A 10520-nucleotide genomic window follows, 5' to 3' on the forward strand; every position below is an offset into this window, starting at 1 on the left:
AAATCCAGGCTATCACTGGTCTGGATGATGGAGGTCTCAGGTTGCACAGCATCTATCTGGCTCCAGCAGAAACAGTTACCCGGCACAGAGCGGCATGGTTTGTTATAGGCTGGTCCCACCTCCACTATGGGCCCCTGGGACTGATCCCTGAGGCCCCACCTTGGTGGTGGTGGGGGAAATGGCGATCCCCCAGTCTCTTCTCCACAACCCGGTGGAGTCCTTTTGAGTTGTCCTCACTGTGCCATGGGTGCAGATGGGGCGGTCCTTCTCGCTCCATTGACTCCCCTGGCCCAGCGCTTGACTAGGATTCAAAGTCCCACTCCAGGTGCTCTGGTATTGAGGAAGTGCCTCTCTGTGCAGCTCAATATGTGGTCCCAGCTGGCTTTCTCTGTGCCCATGCACTTCAGGGAGAACCACCTCTTCCTGCTGCAGACTGCGCCGCTGACCTCACTGCCTAGCCCGGGGTTGGCAGACACAGGCAGGCTTTGTTCTGTCCCACCACACTCCAAGGAGAGCACCGTGGTTTCCTACTGTGGACTGCGCCCTCAAACCAGCCACTGAGCCACAGGGTGGCAGATGCAGTGTTCTGTCCTACAACACTCCAGGGAAGGGGCTGCTTTCTCTTACTGTGGCCTGCACCCTCTATCCAGCCACTGAGCCCAGGGGTAGCGAACACAAGCAGGCTTTGCACTATCGTGCAGCCCCCCAGGAAGGGGACCACTTTCTTCTACTGCGGACTGGGATCCTGATCTACCACCAAAACCAGGGCTGGCTCCCATCCTCTCCAGGTGTGCGAACAGGGAACTGGCCCCATTCTGAAGAAAGCCCCACAGTTAGAGATAGGATCCCTCTCAGTCCCAGTCCAAAGTTTTTCTATTGTCCAGATACAGTCCTACACTTACCCAGCTGCTTTTTCTCTTCCCTTTGTCTCTCCACAGAAGGAGAGACTACTTAACCCATTTTATCTCCCCCAGTTCACCATCACCCCCCTATCATTTCTCAAGTTGTCTCATTTTCTTCCTGGTAGATTCAGTCTCTTTTCCTCCCAGGTTCTTGGGGTTCAAAGTCCTTTGGCTTCAGCCTTTCTTTGTTTGAGAGACATGGGAAGTACCCTGTTTCACGTCTAAAATTCCACATTATAAGTGAAATGGTAATTCTCTTTCTCCTACCGATCTGTTTCACTTAGCATAATACACTCTAGCTCCATTCATGTCATTGCAAATGGCAAGGTTTCATTCTTTTTTATGGCTGAGTAATATTCCATTGTACATATATACCCCTTCTTCTTTGTCTATTCATCAGTCACTGGACATTTGGGCTCTTTCCATAACATGCATGTTGTTGATAATATTTTCTATAAACATTGTGGTGCATGTAACCCTTCAAATTCATATTTTTTCTATGTGTACTTTTTATTATTTATTTTTAAAAATCTATTTATTTAAATTCAAATTAGTTAACATAAAGTTTAGTATTGGTTTCAGGAGTAAAACTCAGTGATTCATCCCTTACATGTAACACCCAGTGCTCATCCCATATGGTTCCCTCTTTAATGTCCCTCACCCATTTAGCCCACCCCCCACCTCCCCTCCAGCAACTCTCAGTTTGTTCTCTGTATTTAAGAATCTCTTATGGTTTGTCTCCCTCTCTGTTTTATCTTATTTTTTTCTTCCCTTTCCTATGTTCATGTGTTTTGTTTCTTAAATTCCAGATATGAATAAAACCATATATTTGTCTTTCTCTGACTAACTTATTTTGCTTAGCATAATGCACTCTAGCTCCATCCATATTGTATCAAATGGCAAGATTTCATTCTTTTTGAACATCAAGAAATATTCCATTGCATATATATACCACATCTTTATCCATTCATCAGTCGATGGACATTTGGGCTCTTTCCATAATTTGGCTATTGTTGATAGTACTGTTATAAACATTGGGGTGCATTTGCCCCTTCAGATCAGAATTTTTTTATCCTTTGGGTAAATACCTAGTAGTGAAAATCCTGGGTTGTAAGATAGCTCTATTTTGAACTTTTCAAGAAAATTCCATATTGTTTTCTAGAGTGGTTGTACCAGTTTGCATTCCCACTAACAGTGTAATAAGGTTCCACTGTCTCCACATGCACACCAACATCCGTTGTTTCCTGTGTTCTCCATTTTAGCCATTCTGACAGATATGAGGTGGTATCTCATTGTGGTTTTGATTTGCATTTCCCTGATGCTGAGTGATGTTGAACATCTTTTCATGTGCCTGTTAGCCATCTGGATGTCTTTGGTAAATGTCTGTTTATGTCTTATGTCCATTTCTTAACTGGATTATTTGGTTTTCAGGTGTTGAGTTTGATAAGTTCTTTATGGATTTGGATACTAACCCTTTATCAGATATGTCATTTGCAAATATCTTCTCCAATACCATAGGTTGCCTTTTAATTTTGGTGATTGTTTCCTTCACTGTGCAGCTTTTTATCTTGATGAAGTCCCAATAGTTTATTTTTGGTTTTGTTCCCATTTCCTCAGGGAATGTAACTAGTAAGAAGTTCTATGGCTGATGTCAAAAGAGGTTACTACCTGTGCTATCCTATAGGATTTTCGTGATTTCCTGTCTCACATTTAGGTCTTTCATTCATTTTGAATTTATCTGGGGGTATGGTATAAGAAAATGGTACACTTTCATTCTTTTGTATGTTGCTGACCAATTTTCCTAACACCATTTTTTGAAAAGACTGTCTTTTTCCCATTGGATATTCTTTCCTGTTTTGTTGAAGATTGGATGCCCATACATTTGTGTGTCCATTTCTGGGTTCCCCATTCTGTTCCACTGATCTGTCTGTTTCTGTGCTAGTACCAAACTGTCTTAATCACTCCACCTTTGTTTATCACTTGAAGTCCAGAATTGTGATGCCTGCAGGTTTGCTTTTTTTGTTGTTTTTCAAGATTGCTTTAGCTATTTGGAGTCTTTTGTGGCTCCATACAATTTTTAGTATTGTTTTTTTCTAACTTTGTGAAAAATGCTGGTGGAATTTTCATAGGGATTGTATTAAACATGTAGACTGCACTGGGTAGTATACACATTTTAAGAATATTTTGTTCATCCAATCCTTGAGTATGGAATGTTTTTTTGTGTGTCATCTTCAATTTCTTTCATAAGTGTTCTATAGTTTTCAGAGTACAAATAATTTTACATCTTTGGTTAAGTTTATTCCTAGGTACGATATGGGTTTTTGATGCAACTGTAAATTGGATCAATTCCTTGATTTCTCTTTCTGCTGCATCATTATTGTAAATAGAATTGCAACAACAACAATAACAAAAAAAAGATGCAGAATTGCAACAACAACAACAACAACAAAGAAATGCAACAAATTTCTGTATATAGATTTTGTATCCTGTGGCATTGTTGAATTTATGTATCAGTTCTATCAATTTTTTTGGTGTAGCCTTTCAGATTTTCTACCTCTAGTATCAGGTAGTCTGTGAATAGTGAAAATGTGACTTCTTCCTTGCTACTTGGATGCATTTTATTTGTTTTTATTGGCTAATTCCTGAGGCTAGGACTTACAGTAGTATGTTAAATAACAGTGTTGTGAGTGGACATCTCTGTCTTGATCCTGATCATAGAGGAAAAGTTCTGTTTTTCCCAGTTGAGGATGATATTAACTGTGTGTCATTCTTATATGGCCTTTATGATGTTGAGGTATATTCCTTCTATTCCTACTTTCTTGAGGGTTTTTATCATGAAAGGATGCTGTTTTTTGTCTAATGCTTTTTCTACATCTATTGATAGGATCGATGGCTCTAATCCTTTCTTTTATTAATGTGGTGTATCATGTTGACTGATTTGGAACCACCCTGCAGCCCAGGACATATCCCACTTGATTGTGGTGAGTGATTCTTTTAATATACTGTTGGATCGATTTGCTAGTATCTTGTTGAGAATTACTGCATCCATGTTTAAAGGGATATTGGCCTGTAATTCTCCTTTTTAGTGGAATCTTTGGTTTTGGAATCAAGATGATGCTGGCCTCATAGAATGAGTTTGGAAGTTTCCATTCCATTTCCTTTTTTTGGAACAGTTTCAGAAGAATAGATATTAATTCTTCTTTAAACGTCTGGTGGAATTCCCCTGGGAACCCCTGGACTTTTGTTTTTGGGAGATTTTTATTATTATTTTAATTTCTTTGCTAGATATGGGTATGTTCAAATGTTCTATTTCTTCCTGTTTCAGTTTTGGTAGCTTGTATGTTTCTAGGAATTTATCCATTTCTTCCAGATTGCTCAGCTTTGGGTATATAATTTTTCATAATATTCTTTTATAATTGTATTTATGAGGTGTTGATTGTGATATATTCCATTTTATTGTGATTTTATTTAGTTATTTATTTGGATCCTTTCTCTTTTTTTGATAAGTTTGGTTATGGGTTTATCAATTTTATTATTTTGAAGAATCAGCCCTTAGTTTCATTGATCTGCTCTACTGTTTTTTTTTTTAATGTTTGTTTCTATATCATTTATTTCTGGTCTAGTCTTTATTATTTTCCTTCTCCTGCTTTATTTATGTCCTCAAATAAACCTTCTACCCCCTTCTTCTCCTCTTCTTCTGGGACTCCTCTGAAATGAATGTTATTATGTTTTACGAAGTCACTGAGTTTTGTAAGTCTACATTATGATCTATTTTTCTTTCCCTCTTCTTTTCAGTTTCATTATTTCCCATGATTTTATCTTCTGTATCACTTTTCATTCCTCTGAATCTTCCTTCCTTATGGTTAATCTGTTTCAATTCTCCTTTGTTGCATTAGTCGTTTCTGTTTTTTAACTCTTGTATTGATGCATTAAGAGTCTCCCTGATATCTTCCATACTTTTCTCAAGCCCAGCAAATATCCTTTTGAATGTTGTTATTACTTAAATTTGCTTCAATTAGATCTCTGGCTGTGACCTTTTCTTGTTCTTTCTTTTGGGATGAATTCCTCCACTTGGCATTTTGTCCCTAGGTTTCTGTCTTCTTTGTGTTAGGAAAGTCTGTTGTGTTTCCTTCTCTTGAATGTAATGGCTTTATGGAGAAGAAGTCATATACTGTCCAGGGCCTGGTGCTTTAGGAAGTGTCTTTGGTGTATGCTGTGTGCACTCTGTTGCTCTATTTTGGCTGTTTCCCTCAGGTCAATCTTCTGCCAAGTTTCTCCTTTCCTGTGGTGGGGATTGTTTGAACCTTGGCCAGAATTTTGTTCATTTTAACTAGGTGTATTCTGGCCTGCTTGTTAAAAGAGAACTGATGCTATTTCCACTAGATCTGAAGTTTGCAGAACTCCATGGTAAGTAGATGTGGTGCGTGTGGGGGTTTGTGCTGGTCTTCTGAGGGAAGGGCCTGTTTCACTGGTTCTCAGGCACACTTGACCTAGAAAAGCAGCACCAGCACAGTGCAGAGGTGTGGGGCTTGGTGTAAGTGGTTTAGGCCACAACTGTTTGCCCTGTGCTGCTTAATTTAGTTTTTGTTCAGGGGTGGGGAAAGGAAATGGTGCCAGCCAGTTCCCTAGTCCTCAGAGATGGAGTTCATGACTGCTGCTATGTGGGAAGCCTTGCCAGAAGAGCAAATAATCTTCCTCCTGTGTCCCAGGCATCCCTCAGATCACTGTCTTCTTCCTGTCTGTTTCTGGGAAATCTTCCCACCTGGCAATGCAGTGCACCTTGGGCTCTATCCCAGGGAAGTCAGCTGAATTTTAAATCTCCAAAATTTAAAGGCCTAGCATGGCAGGGGCCTGCACTGCAACTCTGGGTTGGGTCTCGTCATGCTGGGACTGATGCAGATTTGACCCAAAAGGGCAAACCAAAGTACAGAGGAGTGGCATTTGGAGTAAAGCACAGCAACCAGTGTCCAGGTTAGCCACCCTCAGCAGATGTCTCTGTTCTTATGCTGAGGGGCAGGGGAGGGAAATGGTGTTGGCTGGCTCCTTTGTACCCTGAGAAGAAATGTCACCTCTCCCAATGTGCTCCAAGAAGGGGGAACCATCTTTCCCAGTGCATCCCAGAGGATCCTCAGTGCCATTTGCCCCCAGGCTATCTGGCCTCCTCCACAGACCTCCTCAGGTCTCCACACCAGTCATACCACAGACCTCTAAAACTCCCATCTTTGAGTACTGCTGGTTGTAAAAACTCACAAAAATCATCCCCTCTCATTTTCCCAATGGCTTTTGGGAAGTGTTTTCCTTGTGTAATACCCTGTGCACTTATCTCTCTTCTATCTCTTTCTTACCTCACTCTGAGACCAGGGCTCCCTCCCTTCCACAGCACCTGGGATCTGTTTCTCCCCCAAACCATATCTCTGTACCTCTTACCTTCCATGATGTGGCCTCCTCTCCCTCTAGTTATGCAGTTAGTTCTGTCAGTCCTCAAATTGATTTCTTGGGTATTCAGAATGATTTAATATTTATCTAGCTGTGTTTGAGGGATGAGGCAAGTCTAGGGTCTTCATACCATTCCACCATCTTAGCTAGTTCCTGTTGCTCATTTTGATAATAATGATGAAGGGGTCCAATTCACTTGAATTTTTATAAAAATCTGAAATTATTTTAAATAACCTTTATTCTATTTGTAATAATGTAAAATATTTGAAATAAAACATAAGTGAAATTTTTAGAGGTATGTATCAGTTATGTGTTCTTACTTTCACCAATTTTATTAAGTTATCTTTAAACATATTTTTAATTTGGCTTTGGTTCATTATTTGAATGAAACATTTGGAGTGTGTGTGTGTGTGTGTGTGTGATCTGCCTGTAGTATGTGAATGGCAGTATGTGAATCAGATAATTTCAGCAATGCTATTAAAATATTTTAATAACTTAAAAATAATGATTACATCAATTAGTTTGGTATGTTCACTTCTGATTTATTAGTCCTTACCTCTGATTAACAGTGTCAAAATAACTGTTCCAAATTTTGTGATGATAACTATATTTAATAGTAAAGATGATCTCTTCTCATCAGGTAGACATTCAAAGAATTGCACAGATATATAGATATAGATTAGATATAGGATCAATAGATAGATGGATGGAGTTGCTGTGAATGACTAGAAAGGCACACAAAATCCGGAGCAGTTATTGATCCACATTGAAATCCACAAGTAAAACAAGTTGAAATAACTTGCTTTAATCAACCTGATGGAAAAATATTTCAAAATAGGCATAATGTCAGTGCCATGTGGCAGTTAAAATTTGTAAAGACTCGTAAAACAAACGAATCAAATAATTATAAGGATTAGGAAAATAAGGAAAGGGTAATTAGCTTTTAGCCAAAATGTTGATTAGATGCCTCAAGAATTCTTCCAACTATGAGTTTACAAATAACATTAAAATTATCAAACGACATCTCTGTTTCTTTATTGCTGTATTATATTTACTTTTCACTCATTGGGTATAATTTTGCAATCTGGCTTATATTTTCATCTCTATATTTGAATACTATTTCAAAGGTTATCATCAACAATAAATGCTAACTAAATTCAATTGCTTTTTAAAACCACTTTTCTTCTTCAATATTCTTCCAATACTTTGCACTATTAACCACTCCCGTTGAATGATTTATTCAACAAATCATTGCAGCACACTTGCCATATGACAGCCTTTATGCTAGGTGCTGGAGATAAATGAGACTAAATTATTGTTTTTGTGGTGCTCTTAAAAAGGAAATATATACCCTACCTTCAAAGAAATTTCAGTATAGTGGTGTAACTGCTATGTTAGCAATATGATGGAGCTTAGTCTTGAAGGTTAAGTAGGAATTTGTCAAGGGAAGAAGAGCCATGGTGAAAGGATGGGAGGTGGGAAAAAAAAAAAGAATAGAAGTTGTAGTATATATGAATATCCAAAAGTGACAGAGAAAATAGCGCCCTTGAGGAACTATAAATACTGTCATTTAAAATGTCCAGAGTGTTTTGTGCAAACTATTCCCATTTCTACAAGCACAAAATTCTTTGAAACCTCAATGCCTTTGCCCATACAGGTCCCTCTCCCTACACCTGGTTTTCTTACTGTCAGTTTTCAAAGTTCAGCATGGGTCCTGGAAAACCTTTCAGTATTTCTCCCTCCCTACCTATCTTCTCTTTCTCTCACATATGCACTTTTTCTTATTATGTTATCTGTTTTCCTAGATCTTCACACTTTTGACCCAACTACTCTCACTTTTATGGTCAGAACAAACTAGGAAAAATACATAACTTTTAAAAGAAAAATATTAACTATTAATCAAAGAACACACTATTTTATAAAAAAAAACTGGGAAACAAAAAAGGGAAGTTACAGTGCATTTCAAATACTTTTTGACTTGTAAAGCATCTTTATTCACATATCAGGAATATTGTTATTGCATAACACGAGGCACACCTGAAATTTTTCTTCTCCATTAGAACAGTAAAGCAGTTTATTTATGAATTATGTAACTTATCTGTAAAAATTGTGTCTGAGGAAAGCAGTTTTAAATGATGCTAATCTAAGTTAATATAAATTGGCTTAGTTAATGTTTTAAATTATATTGTTTTTGAAATAGATTAAAATGTTTTAGGGAGTCTACAATAATCACTTTATATGTTAGGAGCCATTTCTAATTAAAATATTATTTTAAAATAAATATTGCATCATTGAATATAGCAAACAATAAAAACAAAGTGAATTATTACTTACAGTATATTGTGCTTACTCTATTTTTACACCATGTATAACTACTTATTTGCAAAAAGGCTCTCGATCTTTGCATACATAAACAATATGCTCTGGACAGAAATCTGTTATAGTTCGTAGACAATCATAAAAGTCAGTAACAGATGTACAATTGGTTGTAAATAACCACATTCAAAATCCCTCAACAGTATAGAACAAAATATTTCAACCTTGGTTAATACATATGTGAAAAGTTTTACATGTTAGAAAAAGTATGTTAAGGAATCTTAAAATATGAAAGTGAAAATAACTTTGAATGTTCAAATATCATGTTTTCAAGTACTAGTCTTTAAAATCAAGATAAGCAACAGACATGATTTCATTCTATTATTTTGTACCTGATGATTTTCATAACATGACTTAAAATTGACAGTATGCAGCATTATGGCCCAAAGATCAAACATTTAAAATAAAGTTATTTTGGACTAAATTTGAGTATCATCCCCAGCTAAGGGAAGACAAAACAATATATCCAAAGATAGGGTCAACATATGTTCTGGTTTGCTAAGACAGTTCCAGTTTATGTCTGTTGTCTTTGAATAATTATTACTTCTTTTTTTCACTCTCAAAGTGCTCTGATTGAGAAAGAGATTAGTACCAGTGGGCTACTGAGGGTAGCAGTCACCTCAGCCCTAACAATGATTTTTTGATATTTCTAAGACTACCCTGGAGAATCATTCTGCCAATGGTATAATTGCATTATTCCTTCCAGCAATCTGGACTGAGAAAAAGCTTTCTACAGTTTGAAAAGCAGTGAGTAGGAAAATATTAGGAGTCACAGGACCCATAGAAACATGCATAGAAAATGCAATTCCAAGAAAGGAATAACTGTTTTGACCATCTGCCAGTGTAAACATAAGAGATTCTATAGAGTGAAATTTAAAGTTTCCTGAGTTCCAGACCTCTGAATATCTTAGAAGTGGTAGGTAAGAAAAGAAAATGTCTCTGATAAGATCAGGCTGATAGAATTGAAAGGAAAACTGCCCTTTGGAGATCATATTTTTTCCTAACATAAAATATGAAACACTGATTTTGCTACATAAACGTATTTCTAAAACAAAAGAGTGACATCAGAAAATATAATGGAATTTTTAGTGAAAACACAACACAGTGCTTTAAAACAGTTCCACCCTAATATTTGATTATGGAAACAACTTCACTTGACCAAAATGTTCCACTGACCATCTAACTATCCAACAGAGCAAAAATCCTTCACCAGAATTAGTGGATCAAATGGTGCTACTTAAAGAGAAATTTTAGTCATATCTGCTTTCAACAGATGTTCTGAAAAAGAATTGTACTTCTTGGGTTGCCAAAGATTTTAGCCTATGTTTTATTTATTTTTTTTTTTAGGCTATGTTTTATAGACAGATATGGTTACATATTTATTTGGATATCTATTTCCTTTTATGGGGGTTCACATGTTTTTTATCACATTATGTACATTTGTATTGAACATATTGCAGAGTAAAAATTTTCCTGAAAAATAAAGTACAACCTTTATGTATTATGACAAAGTGTTAAATATAAGTAGCCTAAAACAATCTCTAATATTGACACAAGACTTTTGTTGGTAGTCCACAGAATTTTTTACATTTATTTCAAAGATCAGAGACACACATGTTAACTTCAGGTGAAAACAATTATTTATTGCTTTTAAAAATAAACATTTTTCACTTAGCATCACACTCTCCAGTTCCATCCACGTTGTTACAAAAGGCCATATTTCATTTTTTCTCATTGCCACGTAGTATTCCCTTGTGTATATAAACCACAATTTCTTTATCCATTCATCAGTTGATGGACATTTAG

Source organism: Panthera onca, chromosome X (genome assembly GCF_046562875.1).
Source record: "Panthera onca isolate mPanOnc1 chromosome X, mPanOnc1 haplotype 2, whole genome shotgun sequence".
NCBI lineage: Eukaryota > Metazoa > Chordata > Mammalia > Carnivora > Felidae > Panthera > Panthera onca.